The sequence below is a fragment of the Camelus dromedarius genome, chromosome 1, assembly GCF_036321535.1.
Source record: "Camelus dromedarius isolate mCamDro1 chromosome 1, mCamDro1.pat, whole genome shotgun sequence".
NCBI classification, from domain to species: domain Eukaryota; kingdom Metazoa; phylum Chordata; class Mammalia; order Artiodactyla; family Camelidae; genus Camelus; species Camelus dromedarius.
The window spans coordinates 87,019,889-87,039,235 of NC_087436.1; the positions used below are offsets into that span (position 1 = coordinate 87,019,889).

At 44.1% G+C, this 19,347-nt stretch overlaps 1 protein-coding gene and 1 non-coding gene across 3 annotated transcripts in view; both read left to right on the plus strand.

Moving 5' to 3' along the window:
* The window catches only part of SCFD2 (sec1 family domain containing 2), a 357,920-nt gene that overhangs the window by 255,161 nt on the left and 83,412 nt on the right, over positions 1–19,347 (plus strand). The gene's annotated exons all lie outside the window — the stretch shown is intronic.
* TRNAA-GGC (transfer RNA alanine (anticodon GGC)) lies at positions 8,396–8,467 on the plus strand. The gene has a single exon. It is a non-coding gene; the product is annotated as a tRNA-Ala (tRNA).

The window sequence follows — 19,347 nt, forward strand, 5'->3', positions numbered from 1 at the left end:
AAAACAATTAAAATAATGTAAACAAGGATATAGGGCACAGGCGTTGAGATGCTGATTAATGTTGTCTGTTAATTCATTAAAGCAGGTCCTCAAGGATTTTGTCAGCTCCAAAGGGTCATCTTACCCTTTGAAAGCAATAATCATTCAGTTCTTTAAAAATTGATTTCATGATTATTGCCCCTTTGTTGCTAATTCAAGCTATCCTCAAATTAAATTTCAGAAGGGAGCTGTAGAAGGTATATATATGGTTGAATTTACAGAAGAGGATAAGGTGATTTTTGCCCAAGATGAGGACGTGCTTCAGCCTTATGATTCAGGGACTGTTGAAATGGGTTACAATGCCTGGAATGTGTTTAGGCTAAAAAGTATTTAATAGCATCCCATGTCATTATTATTATTACTCAAAGACATTTCAAATAGTATTTTGAAACATCACTCTAGATTTTCATTTATTACAGAATCAAAGATAAATGCCCAGTACATTTGAGACTGCGTTGCTCTGTATCAGCAATGATTGAGCATCTGTCTCCTTTTTGTGGAATCCAGCCAGAAAGGAATTCCTGACTGTGATACTGTGATTTATAATAACAAGTATATAGATTTGCCCTTCAGCCCCATTTCTGGCACAGAGTTCCTAACTCCCTTGGAATTTCTTAAGTGGTAAGAACCACAAAGGCATCTTTTGTTATGTTAATGAGGTGACTTTTGGACCCGACGCAAGGATAGGGACTGGTAGACAGGAAGCCAACCAAGTGATTAGTGGGTTGGAAATTTCAGTCCTACCCTGCAACCTCTGGAAGGGGAGAGGGGCTGGAAGTTGAATCAATTACCGATGGCCAATGATTTATTTAATCAATCAAGACTACATAATAAAGCCTCCATAAAAGCACACCAGGATGGGGTTTAGAGGACTTCCGGGTTGGTAAACACGTGGAGGTACTGAGAGTGGTACTCCTGGAGAGGATACGGACATTCCCCACCCTTTCCCCTATACCTTAGGCTATGTACTTCCATCTGCTATTCCTGCGTTACTTCCTTTTGTAATAAACCAGTAATCTAGTAAGTAAAATATTTATCTGAGTCCTGTGAGCCTCTCTAGCAACTTAATCAAACCCAATGAGTGGGTCATGGGAACCTCTGATTTACAGCCAGTTGGTCAGAAGTACAGGTAACACCCTAGACTGGCGACTAGAGTCTGAAGTCCAAGTAGGGGGGCATTGCAACCGCCAGTCTGTAGCGGGTTTGCCAGAAGCACAGGTAACAATAGCCTGAAGTGTGTGGTGTCTGAAGGGGAAGGGGGGCAGTCTTGTAGTACTGAACCCTCAACCTGTGGGATCTGATGCCATCTCCAGGTAGATAGAGTCAGAATTGAGTTGAATTGTAGGACACCCAGCTGGTGTCCAAGAATTGTTGGTTGCTATGGGGAGGCCCCTCCCCCATGTTGGAAACTGGGTCTCAGAGCACCCATCAGACTGACTGAAGAAGGGTGGGTCCACACCTGGTTATCTCGTTGGCTGAGGATGAGGGGGTGGCACTAGGAAAGCTGAGATAGTGCTTTTGAAATTAACATTCCCTTTCATTTTCATGAATATGGGAATATGCATTTGAGAATGAATAAAGGGGATTTAATCTCTTATCACTGAGAGACTCTAGTAGCTGAGTGTGATTTTAGCCATGGTAACTACATCTTTCTCATGACATTAAGTGCTCAGAGGGACACCCCACAGATAAGTTGTGTTTTTTTTTTTGTCCTGAAATAAAACTAGCCTGGCTTCCATTTTCCCATTGTTTGCTGACATTACAGTACTTTACATCCCCTGTGAGACCTTAGGCCTGTCTGCCTTACTCCACACCGCGGCCCCACAGTGCATGGCATACAGTAGGCCCAAACATCTGATGAATGACTGCTGAGATTTTCTCTCTCCTGTGTTAAATGTTTTCTGATGATCCTAGCCCTCGCTAGTAACAGTAGCTTTCCTCGTGCTCTAGTCCCAGTTTCTCTACCAACTAGCAGTGTGACCTGGCTGGATAAACAGTCTCTCTGGATCCTAATTTATTCATCTGAAAAATGAAGGGGATAGGTTTCATCAGCTCAAAAGTCCCGTGGATTTATACCAATATTCTACCAGGTGTTTGAAAGAATTAGATCATCTAAGAAGGAAGAATACAAGGATAATAATATTGTTACTACTTTTGGTTAACAGTCAGGCCAAGGCACAAACTTAACTTTTAATAATGCCTCTTTTGAAAAGAGAATTTACCAGCATCCCAAATCCCAGAATCTAAGAGCTGCCAGGGATCCAGGCATGGAAAACCTTCTGGGCAAAGACTCTCTCCCGAAATAGTTGAGCTTTGGCAGTAATTCCTTACCTGACTATCTATACCGGTTGCATCACAGGAACCTCTGGGTCTCTTTTTGCTTAAGGCCTGTTTCCCAGGGAGGTGAAGGGGCCTCTTTTCCCCAGGCCTGAGCTCTGGGGTTGGCCTCTTTGACCCTTTGCCATTCCCAAGGCCAAGGGGAAAATGAAAAAGCGTCTCGGAGAGTCTCTCATTGCAGCTAGACTGGTATGTCTGCCTTTGTTGCCTACTCCAGGGCTCCTTCCCCTAGTTGTACTCCACATGGGCCCCACATAAGCAGGAGGCTAGTCTCTCCACACCTGTTCCCGGGATGGACAGGAGAACACACCACAAAAGGCTTTTCACCTTTTTATTCCTGCCACAAAAAATTCCTATTGCCCCTACCACCAGGGCCCACCTGTGTATTCTGAAGCTCTTTTATGCCTTGACCTAACTCTCAACAGCCCTTGGGGGTTGAGTGGGAAGAGGGGAGCCTGGAGCCACCTTCAAAAACTATGGCACCACCAATATGGCACCAACAATAACAAATTGCAGTACACAGGGCAGGACCCATGAGGAAGGCTCCAGAGTGAGCGCAGAGGGACACACTCCTAGATATGATAGGTCCAGCACTGCAGCATGGACCAAGGCGTCCTTGGTCTGGGGGAAGAAGGTCCTGGTCCCCATAGCTGGCCTACAGTCACACATGCCCCTGAAGCAGGATAAAGGTGTGACACTGAAATATGTCTGGTGACACTGCTGTTCTGAGTTTCTTGGATAGACAGATGCAACCAAGCGCTCAAGCTGGGTTTTGAAAAATGATCTGATAATGCTTCCCATGAGTCGCTTTTCCAGTAGAAGCCCTGGAATGCAGCCTTATTGTCTCCTTGTCTCGGGCTGAGTTTTTGTCCCAGATGCTGACCCTGCTCCTTCCTCACACGAGGAGGTTTGCTGGATTGGGAAGAGTAATGGAGGCCGACAGCCTAATTTGTTCTTGGCAGGAGCCACACTCTGCATTGCTGTGGGGATCAGGAGAATCGTAAATAATTCACGGGGTTCTGGTGTGCTGAGATGAGATGGACCAAATTTGCCATAATTTCATTTTGTTCTCCCTCTTCTCACTCCAAGCCCTGTGCACCCCATAGCTGCTCAGCCCCCAAGCCAGCATCTCCCCTTTGATTCCTTAGGAGAGGGCAGGGTGGGCTCTCTCCAAGTGAACATGAAACACATTGAGCTGGTATGTGAAGATGCTGTGATGCAGAAACTAGGACATCTTGAAAGCTGAAACATAAAACAGCCTTTTAAAAAGGGAAAATAACTCCAATGTGTTTCCAATATGCTCCGCACAGGAAACGGGCTGGAGGCTCCAGTGATGCTCGGGGAGTCAGCTCCAGCTGGAGGGCTTTATCATTGCTCTGTCATCATCTGTGCATCAGATCCCCAAGATCTTTCTGCTCTGGCTCCAGGAGACAGTGGGTACTAAAGGCTAGAGAGCTTGGAATGTCAGCGTGGCCTTGTGGGTCCCTCTGTCTCTTTCAGAATTTAAAAATTCAAATAATTAGCCTGCTCCCTGTCTGACTCAGAATTGTGAATGTTTGAGCAAGTGCCTCGGGGATCCAAAGTGACCTTCTGTTTGGGCTCTACTCTCTCTTATCCAAAGATGGGGGAAGAAGGCGACTCAAAGGCAATACCAAGACTTCAGTCACCTGGTTCACGCTGTTTAGGCACAGGGCGGTGGTGGCTAAATGCGACCAGAGTGCCGCTCTGTCTAGATCTGGGGTGTAGAGAGATCCCAGCTTCATGTCCTTACTGCCATCAGCAGGTCCAGCCCTCCTCTCTGCCACCCCCAGGGCCTCACGGCCAGCCTCCGACTCTCCTGTTTTACTGGGTTCTAGGGCAGGGGACTTGGGGCAGCTTCAGGTGGCACGTGTGGGAGACAGCCCGGCAGTGGAACGGGCAGGGAACACCGCGTGATCCGCTGACATCCGCCCTCCCTACTTCAGACTTAGGCTTTCTCAGACCCCTCCCCTCCACCCTTCTCCCTCGGGCACACGCTCTCTCTTTGCCCCTCTCCTTGGAGGCAGAATTCAGAGAGGTGTTAGTTCCTCAGAGTGGGAGATACTTGCCAGTTTTCAACAAAGGTTTACTGGAAAAGGTGTGAGGGAGATGAAAGATTTGGGGATTATCTGTAAACTTTATTTCCCTTTCTGTTTTACAGAAACCAGGCAGGATGCTGATTAAGTAACTCAGTCACTCAGTTCCTGCCTTTAAGACACAGAATCTAGAAGAGGGAACACAAGTGAACCCCGTAGTTACGTATCAGTTTTCAGCTTTTCTTACAATAGGTATTATTAGAGGCAAAGCAACTTCTTCTCCAGCAGCAGATGGTGGTGGTGTCATGAACACCACAGCTACTAAGCTTTCTTTATTTTGATGATGATGATGATAAATATGCTTCATGAGATTGTGCAGAGACTTTCATCCTTTCTTCGCGTTAATGAGTGAGTTCACCGCATTCTCAGCAGTGAGGGCAGAAACGACGTCAGTCTACGTGGCTCTGTGGAATTTCACAGGCAGACAGGACTTCACAGGGTGGTGCACCTGCAGAGTGGGCAGGGGGAAATGGGGGTGGGGGGTGCTCTGGAGACAGAGTGCAGCCCCACCACCAGGGCACGAGGCTGTCTGATGTCACTCCCCTCTCAGAGAGGTCCCTGTGTCAGATGCGCAAGGTGATCCTCAAGCTCTTCTCAGAACATTGGCTCTCGCAGACTATCCTCTACCTTGACAGATAAGGACACTGATTACCTCACTTGCCCGAGGTCAGTAGTAGCAGAGCCGGAGGGAGAATCTGGTTCGCTCACTCCAAGTCCCCTATTCTTTCCACTTCTCTCTCTCGTAATTTCCGGATGGTCAGAGGCACCGTAAGATATTAACGAAATGTTAGGGCTTTGCAGAAAAGTAAAGTAACAAAGCAATGTGGAGGGAAAAAAAGAGATCCTCTAAGTTTGATCATGATCCATCCAAAATGTGCCCATACCTGGGCTCCCTCAGGTACACTCAGTGGGAATCCGCAGCCCTCAGGGTATTTGTCATCCCTCCCCAGCCATTCAGGGGAGCCACTAGCCTAAGGGTGCCCCCTGACCTGGAGTGACCTCCAGTGCTACCTGCTCTACACCCAGCTGTCCAGAGCCTGCCAGCCTCGGAACAGCGAGGACAGATCAGGGCGCTGGAAGGCACACCTGCGCCCTCAGCCCCCTCACCACGGCGCTGCCAGTTTGGGCCACAGATCTTCTTTTTGACAGCCCCCAAGAATCTCCCCCACTTCCTCTGCCTCCAGCTCTATTTTTCGAGGGTGTTTGTTGTCAAGTACAAAGCCCTCTATGAATAATTTTAGCGTCAAGAGAAAAGTACCCATCCTAGAGAGTTTAAGTGATGTCAGTTAATTTTATGGCCATTTCTACCATTGCAGTTTGGAAATTTGGGTGGAAATCCAGCAAGATTGCCCACTTGTCCCCGGCCTGTGCAGCATGGCATTTTGTTTTCACCAAACCACCCGTTTGTACCAGCCCCTTGCAACCATCTCTGTTTCTGCAGTTGCCTTGAGGCCGTTATTTTGAGGAGAGAAACAGCATATGTAAAAAATTACACAAAGCCTATAAACACACTTGAGGCCAAAACACAGAGCTGCTTTTAGACATGCATTGAGCCACCAAAATTATTTTGATGATTTAGTTGCAACATATAAATAAAAGACACAATTAAAGAAAAGAAACATACTTAAGAAAAATACACACACACTTTTTAAGGCTGCTTGGGGAAATGTATCCACTGTACAGACATGTACTTTTTTAAGTTCATACCCTGCCTCATTCCAGAAGGATATGAGATAGCTTCAGGACAAATACTGGCAGATAGAACCATCTGAACTCAACATTTTTATGCCAGAATGACTTCCTACCAGCTCAGGACTCTTATTTCCACAGCTTCAACTCCACCTCAGGTTCCAGAACCGGAGAGAATTAAACAGACGTCCCTCACTTGGCAGTTGGGTGGAAAAAAGCCAGGTGACCTTGAGGCTGGTTCTGCTCAGATGTGAGGAAGTAGTAATCAGGCTCTTAATCTGTTTCTGATGATCAGCTCCTCTCCCCTGGTCGTAACCAAAGTTTTATCTCTGGGTGCCAGTCTTGTTCTCCAAGGCTGAGGTCATCCTCAAAAACCTGTGTGGTTTTCCCGGTGCTCCAGGCTCAGGGACCTTCCATCCTGTCCCTAGTCTTCTTGCTGGTAGGAGCTCTTCACTGGAACCCTGACCCCAGAGGGTCTCCCCTTGAGCCCCAATGTGTCCTCCAAAGGGAAAGGGAAAGAATGTAGACTCTGAAATTAGCTAATCTGGGAATGAATCCAGAATCTGCCTTTTGCTGTCCTCAAAACCTTGATGACTTACTTAGCTTCAGTTTCCTTATCTTGAAATGGGAGGAACAGTAGTACCAATCCCAGAGGTTCTGGTGAGGATGAAATGACATAACACCCACAACACGGACACATGAGTATTTAATGCACAGGTGCCATTGTCACTGCACTTGCCTCTCCCTAAGCACACTGGACAGCAACCATGTATCTAATGATTTAACTCAACCTGAATCTCCTATATTGTATTGCCTATAAACAAGCTTTCCTGTGGGCCAGATCTACTCAGCCCCCAGAATGCCCTCCAGTACCCTGTGCCAGGCCTCCCTCCCTCCTCTAGCCCATACCCCACCCCTAGTCAGCAGGACATCCCGACTCTGCACACCAGGGGCCTGCCTTGCATTGGTCCCCTGTGGCCACGTCTGCTCCTGGCTCACATGCGTGCATGTGTCCAGGCCCTCCCACACTCTCCCTGCCACCTCAGCCCTGTTCTGAAGTAAAGATAGAACTAATGCTTAAGAGTTAAAACATTGGGCATTTTCTTCAAGATCACTGTATGTCTTTTGTTGGAAAAACCAACCCTTTCGGTATTTCATGACTTTTACCATTTCTTTTTTCATTCATTCCAAAAATAGTAGCTACAGGATGAACAAGACAGACCCAGTGCCTGCCCTCAGTCTGCTTAGTGTGTAGTAAGGGAATTGCATAAGGGGCAGTAGAGTGTATATTGGTCAATATGTATTAAAGGTCCTGTTTAACTTTGTAATTTACGTAGTTCTTCGACTCAGGCAAGTTGCTTAACCCATCTGTGCCTCATTTTCTTCATCTGAAAACTGGAATAATGATAGCTTCTACCAACAGTTTGACAAGCAGCTGCAGCTCTCCCCTCTGCTGGACTTCTCAGTTCAGTACACAAACTGCACAACTGTCTGGAGAGCCCTGAATTTGATCATTCATTTTCAATAATTAAAACAGGGCTGGTCCATTTAAGTGCATAAGTTGTTATTATTTGTAGTGATAAAACTGACAAAACACATTGGGCGTACAGGGCTCGCTGTCATTCAGGGCCTTGTATAGATCTGTAGCAGCTTTGTCTCTTTAGAAACAGTGGCAGTCATCCTCACAGATGTAAGAATACAGCTTTCTTATTAACTATCGCCGGTTGCTCCTTCAGGAGCGGCGGAGTCAGGTAGGCTGTCTCTGAGTTTTGACCCCTGCTTCAGCACGCCTTCTCAGAGGATAATAAGTGGGCATGGCAAGTTTTCCTGCTGCAGCTGACTACTGTCTGTGAGATGCATCAAGAGATTATCTGAGGGTGTGTGGATGAATGATAGATTACTTGGAGGCTATTTATAAATGCAGCAATAATGAGGAAAAGTTGAAAGAGGAATGAAAGATGAGAGGGAGGGAGGGGGCTGATGCCAGAATGTTAACCGTAAAGATGGAGGAGGGACGTCAGAGAAGGAAAACGTAAAGGGAGGTGAGGAAACCACCAGCAGAGAGGGCAGGGAGGGGGCATCGAGGGTGAGGGGAAGGAGGGTGCAGAGAAAGAGGAGTCATTGTCCACCAACAATCAGGCCAAATTTTGAATAAACAAAATGCTTCAGGAGGATTGGGAAGAAAATAGAATAAAAGAAATGGGAAAAGAGCGGGTGGGGGTGTAGCTCCGTGGTAGAGCGCATGCTTGGCATGCATGAGGTTCTGGGTTCAATCCCCAGTACCTCCGTTAAGGGCAGGGTAGAAGAGAAAAAAGAAACGGAGAGAGTGGGGATGAATATAATTCAATGAAGAAATGGAAAACACAGATTACATCTATTTTATATAAACAAAGGAGCAAATGTTTTTTCTGATAGAAATTATTGAGCTCTGAAGTCACCACTGTAAGCATTCCATCATTGTTTTATCCTTATTTTTTTACGTTATATTTGAAATAGACATACTAGGGAAGCTTATAGCATATCTTTATCATAGGTTGAACTCCTCAGTTACAGCATTCAAGTGCTGAGATAATATGATATAATGTAACACAATATAATATAATATAATATAATACTATAAAGGAAATTATAGTGTGGGTAAAGACAGAACTGAAGTTACACTGCCAGTAAGACTGTTTACATCACTTCTTAGTGTGCTCTATCAGTAGTGGCATATCTGTCTCATAACCTCCCCTTTAGATAAACAGGTGGGTATAACATGGTTTTTATTTCTCCAAAAGAGATTAAAGGACTAACCAAATAATCCATAAATCGTTCGCAGAACTAGGAACGTGATCAGTTTTCCTGTTCTGTTCTTACAATGATGATCGTCTTCCAGAAGCAAGTGAGCCTAGGGCCTGGACACACTCAAGTGACAGTCCAGGCTCCCTGGTGTGTTCACTTTATTAACTGGAACAGCTAACTCGGCCTCTCTGAAATTCCATTTCCTCCCCCTGTAAAACGGGGATACTGCTACTTTTCCTCCAGGATTATTAGAACTATTAGAGAGAAAGTACATAAAGCATTTGGAACAAGTAGATGTCAATAAATTTTAACTATTATTATTTTCCTGCAACAGAAACTAGTGATGTACGTCTTTATAGTCAAGAAAAAGCATCACTGCATTAGCAAGAAAAGGGGGGAACAGGGAGGCAAGATTAAGTCAAGGAAGAGAAGGAAAATCATCACATGAAAAGCATGCTGGAGTCAAAGTCTCATGTAGTAAAGGGAAATGTATTCTTCTGTTGCCTCTGGGTCAGTGTACCTAAATGGACATGAGTACAGAAATGGAATAACTTTAGCCACAGACGTCATGAAATGCTATTAAAATGGGGGTTCAGCATCCCTCCAAAGATGTCTTAATCTATATCTTCAGGTTAAGGTAAGAGATAAGGAGAAATGGAACTATAAAACCAAGTGCTATATAGGTTGAAGCTTGATTTTTTTGGTGTTGAAAAACCTGAGAATTAGCAGCAGTCATTCCCTCCTGGACTCTATCGTCTGAACTTAAATCCTCACGAGAGCCCCAGATCACATAGGCCTCCTAAATCATGTAACTAGTACACTGGGTAAGCCTGGCTCATGAGGTCAGATCATAAAGCAATCTTATTTCATTTCTCAGTGTTACTTTAAATTTTTCAGTGGGGTCTAGTTCTTCCCCTATCTTTGGTTGAATATTTGGGCAAGTCCATAACTTTTCTGGTCACCCTTAGGAAATACAAGCAGTCTCAGTTTAGTCATTTATACATCTAACCCCGTGTAATATCAAGACTTCAAGCTTGATTTAAAGTTAAGGCATTCTCTCTCTCCCAGCTTCTGGCTGCTACAGTTGAAGAAGGGAGGTGTGACCAGCTGCCTCTCCCTTCCCTCATGTAAGTTTCCTCCTCCTCCTCCTCCCATAGCTGATCAGCTGCAGTTTCCAACCCCTGCAAGGTTAGAGAGATCGGAAAGGAGGGGGTGGGGGTGGTAGGAAAGCTCTTACCCTCCTGACACTGTAACGAGCTGGCATGACATTCTCTGGTCGTGGCAACTGTCTCAACCTGCTCTTTCTCTTACATGCACTTTGGTAGGGGCTTTTGAGATACCCACGTCCCTGGCGGACACCTGCGGTTCCTTCAATGTGGGGAAATGTTATGCCGGCTCTTCCAGCTGGTCTGTGGGATGAGAGAGAACTACATCGTGGTGTTTATTATTTTTATAGAAACAGGTAGTTGTGTGTGCCCCCACCTTCTCAGTTAACAATGCAGAAAGTGCAGAGAATAACTCAAGTAAATGAAAAGATAGAGATAAGTGAATCTGAGCAGAAATACTAAGGCTCAGTTGGTTCAGCAAAGAACCTATCAGTTATTCTGATTTACAAGAAGCTCTGATGATATTGGCAGTTGCCAGTCCCCGATTTTGGTAGGTTCCCCTCCTTGGATGAGATGGCTCACCTTTCCATGAGCTGTGTTTAAAGAGAAATTCTAGAGAAACTTGTGCACTGGAGATTTTTTTAAAAAGAGAGAGCGAGCGAGAAAGAGAGAGGAAAGGGAGAGCAAGATCTTCCAGTGTTGTCTTTTTTATTCTTTAATTTAAAACTTTTTACTTATTGAAGTATAGTTGATTTACAGTGTTGTTTTAGTTTCTGGTGTGCAGCATAGTGATTCATTTATGCATATATATATTCTTTTTCATATTCTTTTTCATTATAGGTTACTACAAGATATTGAATGTAGGTCCCTATACAGTAGGACCTTGTTGTTTATCTATTTTATATATAGTAGTTTGTCAGTGTTGTCTTGAAGAGGAAGGTTTGTGAAGAAAGGGATGGCCATTTGAAAATGAGTTTGCTCATCTGTGTTTTGGAAAAACAAATCATGGAGCAATGAAGGAAGAAGGGGAGTGATACCTAATCATTCATTTTAAAATCCTTTCAAACTGTTGTGAATCTGCAGCTAAGTTACAAAGCATTATGTATCAAGCTCTAAATTCTCACCAAGTATTGGGTTGAGCCATATGAAATTCTGATTTTTCTGACTAGAAAAATGTTCAAATGTTGGCAACTTCATTTGGCTCAGATGTTTCCCCTGCCTCACCACTGATGCTGAATTCCGCCTTGGAGTTTTGAAATATTAAAACTTAAATTTGGGAATTTTATCATCCCACGACTAGATCCTGAGCTCCCCGAGATGAGGAATGGCGATTACTTTGCATTCCCTGCGGTACCCAGCACACAGTGGTTGCTGAGAGAATACTTACTAACTCATATCATAAACTCAGAGAGTCACCCTGGAACTTGAGCCATCATTATTAACCACAGAATTCCAGAGTTCGATTCAAATCATCAAACCTTCCCTTGATACATAAAGTAGAAAGTCCAAGAATTTGGAAAACCTTCCATGTGATCAGCAACTTTAAAAAGGACTTTGTACTTTTTCTTCTCTAAATTGCCTGGGAGAAGGAGCAGAAGAGGGGAGGGTGGTACCCCCTCCAGGATGCAGAGGGGGACAGCTGTGGAGGAGGAGATTGGGTTCCACCTCCAGCCTCAGACACACACCAAATCCAAGGTGGGGGGGGGTGGCTAGAGCAAGCTAGCATGCCTGCACTCCTTGCCTGATGTCAGGCAGGGACAAGAGCAAAGAGGGACATTGAGAGGAACTGTGTTCCACTTCTGCCCATTCATGTCTAATGAGAAATTATTTCTTGGTGATCACTTCAACATTTAAAACAATTCCAGTCCCAACTCGAGCTCTCTAGTGTTTGTCTGATCTGATTGGAAATTCCCAAGTGTGTTTTGGGCTTTGTTCTAGAATGGGTGAACATAGCTGAAATTGCAGAGTGTCATCTGTTAACATATTTGGAGAAACTTTTTAAAACCTGACTCCACACTAACCTGCTAACTCTGACCCAGAATTCCAGACAGATGCTTGGGTCTTCTAAAATCATAAACAATGATGTTTGTGTTCCTGAACACGTTTTTGTTTTTTTTTTTTTTTTTGAAATACAAAAATATTTGCATCTGGCCTTTTGAAATCTTCTAAAGGAAAATTTCCAGACACCTTTGAGGGTGGGTTCCTTAATCGAATAAAACTGCCATGGTTTGGTAAGATTCTGCTAGAATTTTCACTAGACACCGTTCCAAAAAACACCCTCAAATTTATCAACACCAAAATCCCCAGTCACAAAGATGATATTAGCATTTTATTATAAATGCATTTGGGATCCTCAGTAACTTAAAAGGCTTCTATTTTAGTGTTTAGGATGAAACAGGAGGCTAATTAATAAAATATGGAGCTAAGCACCATGCCAAATGAAATAAATATTTTTGGAAATAACCAAAATGACTTCGCTGCAGTGGAAAGGTCCTAAAACTATACTCAGAACAATGCTGAGTATGTTCATATGTTTATGAAGCATATAAACACATGCTTAATATTATGCCCAGCCCTCCAGGGCCGGGTGGGAATCGAGTGAAGATTACCCCTGCTGCCAGGGAGCAGTCACAGAGCCGAACAATATTAAATAAGGATTTTATCATCAATACCCTTAAAACCCCGAGAGAAATTTTAAAACTTAAGTTGTCTGAGACATCGCTGTCTGGCTCCCAATTAAATGAGAGAGTTGTGTCTTGAAATCCCCATGCCTTGCTGAAAATCCCCCTAGCTTTTTTTTTCAAAGCTATAAATGTGTTTCTGGCGACACAATTCAGCTTAATAAGTTTCAGAAGGTTTCGATAGTTCCTTCACACTTTCGCTCATAAAAGGTGTAGGCAAGGAAGCAAAATCATTTTTCCCATCTTCTACATGATTGGGAAGGGTACCAAATCCAGCTGCATTTCATTAAAGTGATTTTGGAAAGTCTAAGACGGCTCACGAGGAACAGAGGACTCCAAATAAGTACTTGGTCTGGGGTGACACGTTGCACACAGCTCTGCGTGCCCCTCTCCCGCTCTGTCAGGATCACAGATGATTTTAGGCCTCTGCTGACCTGAGGGTTTGTCACTGATGATTCAACCAGAAGAATTACTTAGACCCATTTTGGACTCATAGCTTACAAGCCATTTCCCATTCTCTCTATCATGTAATGGTCACTCTTAGGTCATAGACAGCCTCAAAGGACCTTGGTTTCAGAGCAACTTAAACCTCTGTAAGTTGCAGACTCCTGTATAAGGCTAGTCTCATTGGAAAGCATTCGATTCCAGTGTCCATCATCTTTCAGCTCTTTTGTTTCCCCAATCAGAATTAAAAACGGGTTGGATCTTCACAACCGTGTTTGCAGGACACCCTTGACAATGGTGGCTTTGTGACACACCATTGAGGTCATCAATTTGTAGAGCAGCACAAAAAGGCGCTCTTAGAGACAAGCCAACACTCAGAATTCTCCAACTTGTTATGCCAGTGATTTTGATATTTTGTATATTCCTCCCTTTCATTTCAATATGAATATAGCCAACACAGCCTCTTCCTCTCCCAAAGTCAGAGTTTTACAAAAAGTACCTTTGACGGAGCTCACCGACTGGGGTCATGTTTACAACCCATTTCACTGGCTTCCTGTTTGGGAACCCAGCAGAGGCAACAATGAGGAGGCCGGAGACACGCTTTTTGAAAGGTCCAGAATTCCCCCTACCCCGTCCTTCATGACACAAAGTCACTCCAGCTGCTCTGCAGAGAAGTGGGAAACGCACAATCCTATTTACGCAGTTAAAAAGCTGTGTGAAGTCAATATTTGGAATGAGCTTTCTCTTAGGAAAACAGATGTCCAACCAAAAAGCCTAACTTTAAATTCTTCAGGGTAGACAAGATCAGATAGGGCATCAGTCTTAACGAGCGCCTGTTTACTGGCAGGATGTGAGGTTTACCCCAGAAGCAAATGTCAGTGTTTCTTTTTCCATGTTCCAGGAAATGGAACCAAACCAGACAAAAGGAGAGTTTGAGGCTCCAGATTCCTCTTCATTTTCCCAGCAGAGGTCACCATTTCCATGATCTAGATGGGTTCTGTTCATTAGCATCGGCAAATTGAAAGGACCATGGAAACTGTGCCCTTGGTTCTTAGAACTGAGAATAGACCCTTTACAGGGCACTTTATTCTGTGGATAAAGAAAAATAGCAATTGCCTAGAAAGCACAGGTTGTTCAAGTAGTTTAAATTAGATCTTAGTATTTGAGTTGTTTCACTAAGCTAAAGTAAATACATCTCCTTTGAATGTTTGCACGCACATTTACACACACAGAAGTATGATTTTTAAATTATTTTGGGTGCTTTAAAATATGGCTTTTCCCCCTTTAAAATATTTAACCCAAAAGAAGAATCATAAATATTACTTACTGCAAATCTCTGCTGTACTGTGGCTTTAATTATATCTAACCTTAAAACCAATTCTATAAGCATAGAAGATGACAAATGTACATACTGAACATTTGAATTTGGTTCTATAGGATCTGGTGCCCTGGAGTGGCTAGGCAGAGTTATCATGCCCATTCCTTTACACTTGTGAACTTCCGTGGACTCTTGTCTATCAAGCATCCAGGTCTTACGTTAAAGGAATTGAACAATACCTTGTGTAGTTTGAACCATGACATTGTCAAAGCCTTTCTAATAAAACAAGGGATCAAGCAGTTCACACTAGAACTCGATAGAAATACCTTCTCTGAGAGTAGGGAGTAATGATGGTAAATTGTACCAGATGGAAATCCTTGAAAATGGATTTCCTAAGAAATATTCATTGCCCCTCGTGAATCATTATGTTGAATATTTCTGTCATGTAAATCTCCTTGAAATAAATTGAGATGATACATAGAGAGAGTAAAGCTGTCGCTTCCCCAGTGAACTGCTATGTGTGCAAACTTAGCTGGCTGCTGCATCATTTTGAACAGTAGAGAGCAGTAGAAGAGTATGGTAGCACATGGCTGGCCAGAAATCAAGGTGCTCGAAAACAAAATAAAGGCATGTTCTCCTAGGATGATGTTCAGTTTCTACCAATAGTGAAAGACACGTTTGAACTCTATTATAGATGTATTCATTTTTAGAGAAAGGATAAATAACATCCAAACAATAAGCTATCAAACAGGAATGCCAGTATTTATACTGATCAGCTGTTCATTTATGAAAATTAAAGCTATTTGGTAGGAGTGCAAAAATTCACTAACAAATTCTGTACAAGCTCTATCATCATTAGTAGCTATAATCCAAAGCAGGCTGCGACCAACCATGTAGGAGTCATCAGAATCAATGTCATTTCTCTGAATGCCAATTTATACTGACGTTGAAGACATTTGCACCAATTTACCAATAAATGTGTTTGCTACTCACTGTGTAGTCAAACTAGCCATTGCACCAGCTACACCGTAATTCCAATGTCTCCCTTTGGCCTCAGTAACCCTGCTAGGGTGGTAGTGAAGACGGCAGTGATAAAAACATCACTGCCACCACGCTGTGGTAACTCTGTTCCAGACACGGAGCAGTCCACATCTCTTGTGCTGTTCCAAGTGGCAAGGCTTGCCATTCCAAGCCTCACTTTACCACCCGTCCAAAATAATTCCTAGTTCCTTGTGCTTATTTCTTCCCGTCTCAAAAATAGTCCCCTCATCCCCACAAGCCAGAAACGAAGAAGTCATCCTTGACCCTCCCTCTTCCTTACCTCCCACAACAGCCAGTCTTTTTGATTCTAATTCTAAAATGCATCTCAAATCCATTCTGTTCTTTTCAACTGTGCTGCCGCACCGGCACCTGGGCCGCCACCGCCTCACCAACCACCGCAAGAGCCTGCCGCTGGCTGTGCGCCTCCCAGCAGCAGTGTGGTCTTCGTATTTGAAACATGGACCTCCTCCTGGCATTCTCCCGAATGAACCCCTTCAGCTGCTGCCCACTGACCTGGGAATGCAGTCCAAGCCCCTTGCGGCAGCCCCCCAAGCCCTGACCCTCTCTCCTGCCTCGCCCTGCACCCCTCCAAGTTCTGTCTGACTCAGGACCTTCCCACACCATGTGGCCTCTGCCTGAACACTGTGATCTGGGGAAGTCACTCAGTCTTCTGGGCCTTGGTTTTCTCCTCTGTAAGAGGGATCTCTGTCCTTTTCCAGCAGTGACCTTCCTATTTCCTTGGATAAGACAGACTTTCTCTTGAATTTACCTTTTAATAACCCTCTGCCAAGCACTGATCCTAAGATAACGTAGGAGGTTGGCCATATGTCCGCTGGAATATATTTTTCAAGGATAGTTCAGGAATACAAAATGCTTTGAAATTGAGATGTGTATGTTAACCAGTACTGTTTTCAATTAATAGAGGGATGTTTATACCCTGTGAGAAGCCTGAAAGCCTAAAATACAGCAAGGCAGGAGACTTAATCCTTAGAAAGTAAATTTACTGCTCTCTTGCTAGGTTGTATCTAAATGCATCAGTTACATGTGGGTGCCTATTGAAACTGGCATTCTAACCATCCTGTATTAAAAGTGCATTTTCAAGGTTTGTACTGTTCTCATGAGCAGGATTGTCAGATACCCAGACCAGAATTCTGAGCCAAATTTCCTTTCTTCTATTGCCTATAGCAGATGCTCTTAAACCAGTCTACTACCGAAAATGAAGGTGAATTCTTGAAATATGTTTGGTTATTAACTGAGCCAACCCCACACCAATTCAATTGGATTCTGCAAACTTTGTCGAGTATCTACTAGATGCCAGGCACCTACCAAGCACCAGGCTACAGTAAGTAGGTCCTGAGCCTAGCTCTCAAAGGGCTCCCAGCCCAGCAGGTAGACCCAGGTGCAAATAGATTGTGTCAGAGATCTGGTGAAATAAAAAAGGTGCTTGGGCTCTGGGAGCAACAAAGCACTGGTCTCAGTGGGGACAGATCAGGCAAAGTGTGATGGATGAACAGCATTTACCCGTCAAAGGAGAAAACGTTTCAGGGAAGGGAGTCAGGTATGCAGACAAACAGGAGTGCAACAGCTGTGACCTTGGGGGAACCCCTGGGGTTCAAGAAGGTCGGTGGCCAGAGATAAAGCTGGAAAGAGAGGCACCATGTTGTGAAGTCCTGGTATAACCTGCATGCTCTCCGTCAAGTTTGAATCGTATCCTGAAATACTAATAATAACAATGATATTAGCTAACTTATTGAGACTTCACTAAATGCCACTTTCCATGAAATAACTCATGTAATCCTACAGAGCTGAGATTTAGGCCCCAGTCCCCCATCTCTTCAGCCTTGCTAAGAACCACTGTTACTCTACCTCCAAGATGAAAGAAGACATTAAAGCTCTGAGACCCTGGGCAAGTTTCTCAGCACCTCTGAACCTCATTTCACCATCTGTAAAATGGGAATAATCTGTAAAATGGGAATAATTGGGTTGTTGTGAGAAGTTAAAACATGCAAAATATTTAACACTGTGCCTTGTATGTGGTATGTACCTGCCGTTATTATCATCTTCAGCATCATTGCTATAATTAATTTTTAAGAAATGGAACACCACAACCATATTTGCAGTTTAGAAGATGTCTAAGAGGGCAGGATGAAGGGAGGCTGGGGGCAGGGCTGCCTTGTTGCCAACTCCAGGGACACCACTCACTTTGTAGTCAGTACATACGTGCCTCTGGGACCTGTGTTGTGCACCAGCTCTGAGAGGAACAGGACAGGTAGTAATCCAGAGATGATGAAAACCTAAATGGAGGTAGCAGAGAAGGAAGGGCTGTGACAGACGTTTAGGAACTAGTGACTGAGTAGGTCAGGACGGGAAAGCAGTGGGAACAGTCTGGCTCAACTGTCAGGTTTCTGACCTGAGTAGGTGAGCTGAGGGGAGATGTGGGGTAAGGGAGTCAACTCAGATGATTGTAAGTTTCTGAATATGTGTCTCCAACTTCTTTCCAAACAGAAAATAAACATGGTTTTAGATAAGTGATTTTTTTCTGTTAAGTGCATTTCTTCCTCTTAGGAGTGTGAAGAGTTGGGATTGACTGTTCTCAGCAACATACCCTGGTGAGGGTCAGTGCTGGGACGAGTGTCCGTCTGTTTTGATTTTCATTACAACCGTCTTCAGTCTGACAAGCCCAACCCTGTTATTTCTGAATTAATGATTTTAATCGCCCTGGGTGTCTTTTAAGTGAAATGTGGTGCCTACAAATGAGGTCTCCTAGTAGCCATGGGAAAGCTCTTCATCTTGTTAGTGTGTTTAAAGCTCATCACAGGGCAAGAGAGTGTTAAGTTTTAATGGCAAAGAAGGGGAAGAAAGCTGTATGTATATTTTGTGAAGACAACCTCAGAATATCCTGAAAATAGAAGAGACGGAATAGTGCAGGTTGTCACTGCCTCAGCCCCCAGCAAGCCTGCCCAACTGCTATACCATCACACCTGTGGGGTCTGGGAGGCGTCTGAATCCCAGCAACAGACAGGTAGAGGGGCCGCAGGGTGACTTCCTTAGCCTCCCTTTTTGAGTCCCAAAATATCTTCTGTATTTTACCTTGCTAGGAACTACTCTCAGAGAAAAGCTGAGTTAGCTCACATTGGCTGAAACACTACCTGGAGAGGAGGGATTTTATTTTTGACCCTGCTTTATCCTAAGTGTGATGCTTGTCAAGTAGGCCACACTTTAAGTGTAGCTTCACTCCTAAGGGACCAGAACCAGAGCTCTTGATGCCTTGATCCCATTCCAGGGTCTACTCTGTAAAGCGCACACTTTCCCTGAGGTTGATACCACACTGCTTGTCCTGTACCCACGGCTCCCTCCTCTGTTTGTTTGTTGTAAAGCAAAATATACCCTTTTATTTTTCAAAACAACTAACCATAATAATAAGCATCCAATAACTAGGGAATAAATGTAAAAACAAACGCTAAAGAAACAAACCATCTGTACAGTTTGATACTTTAACAATAATAACAACAACAACCGTGGGTTGAGTCCTAATCACATGTAAGTGCTGTGCTACGCACTTTACGCGCACCAGCATGCTTAATCCTCCCAACTACTGTGAAAGATACAGGACTTCCACTGTGCACATGAGAAGGCAGTGCTCAGGTGTACAGACACTGATTAGAACGTATGTTAGATGCCTGCAGGCCACCTGACAGCAGGAACAAACACCAGGCGGAGCCATGGCCAGGCATCCGGCGGACTCTGTCTGGGCCACAAGACAGAACCACTCCCTGGTTCCAGGGGTGAGTTTC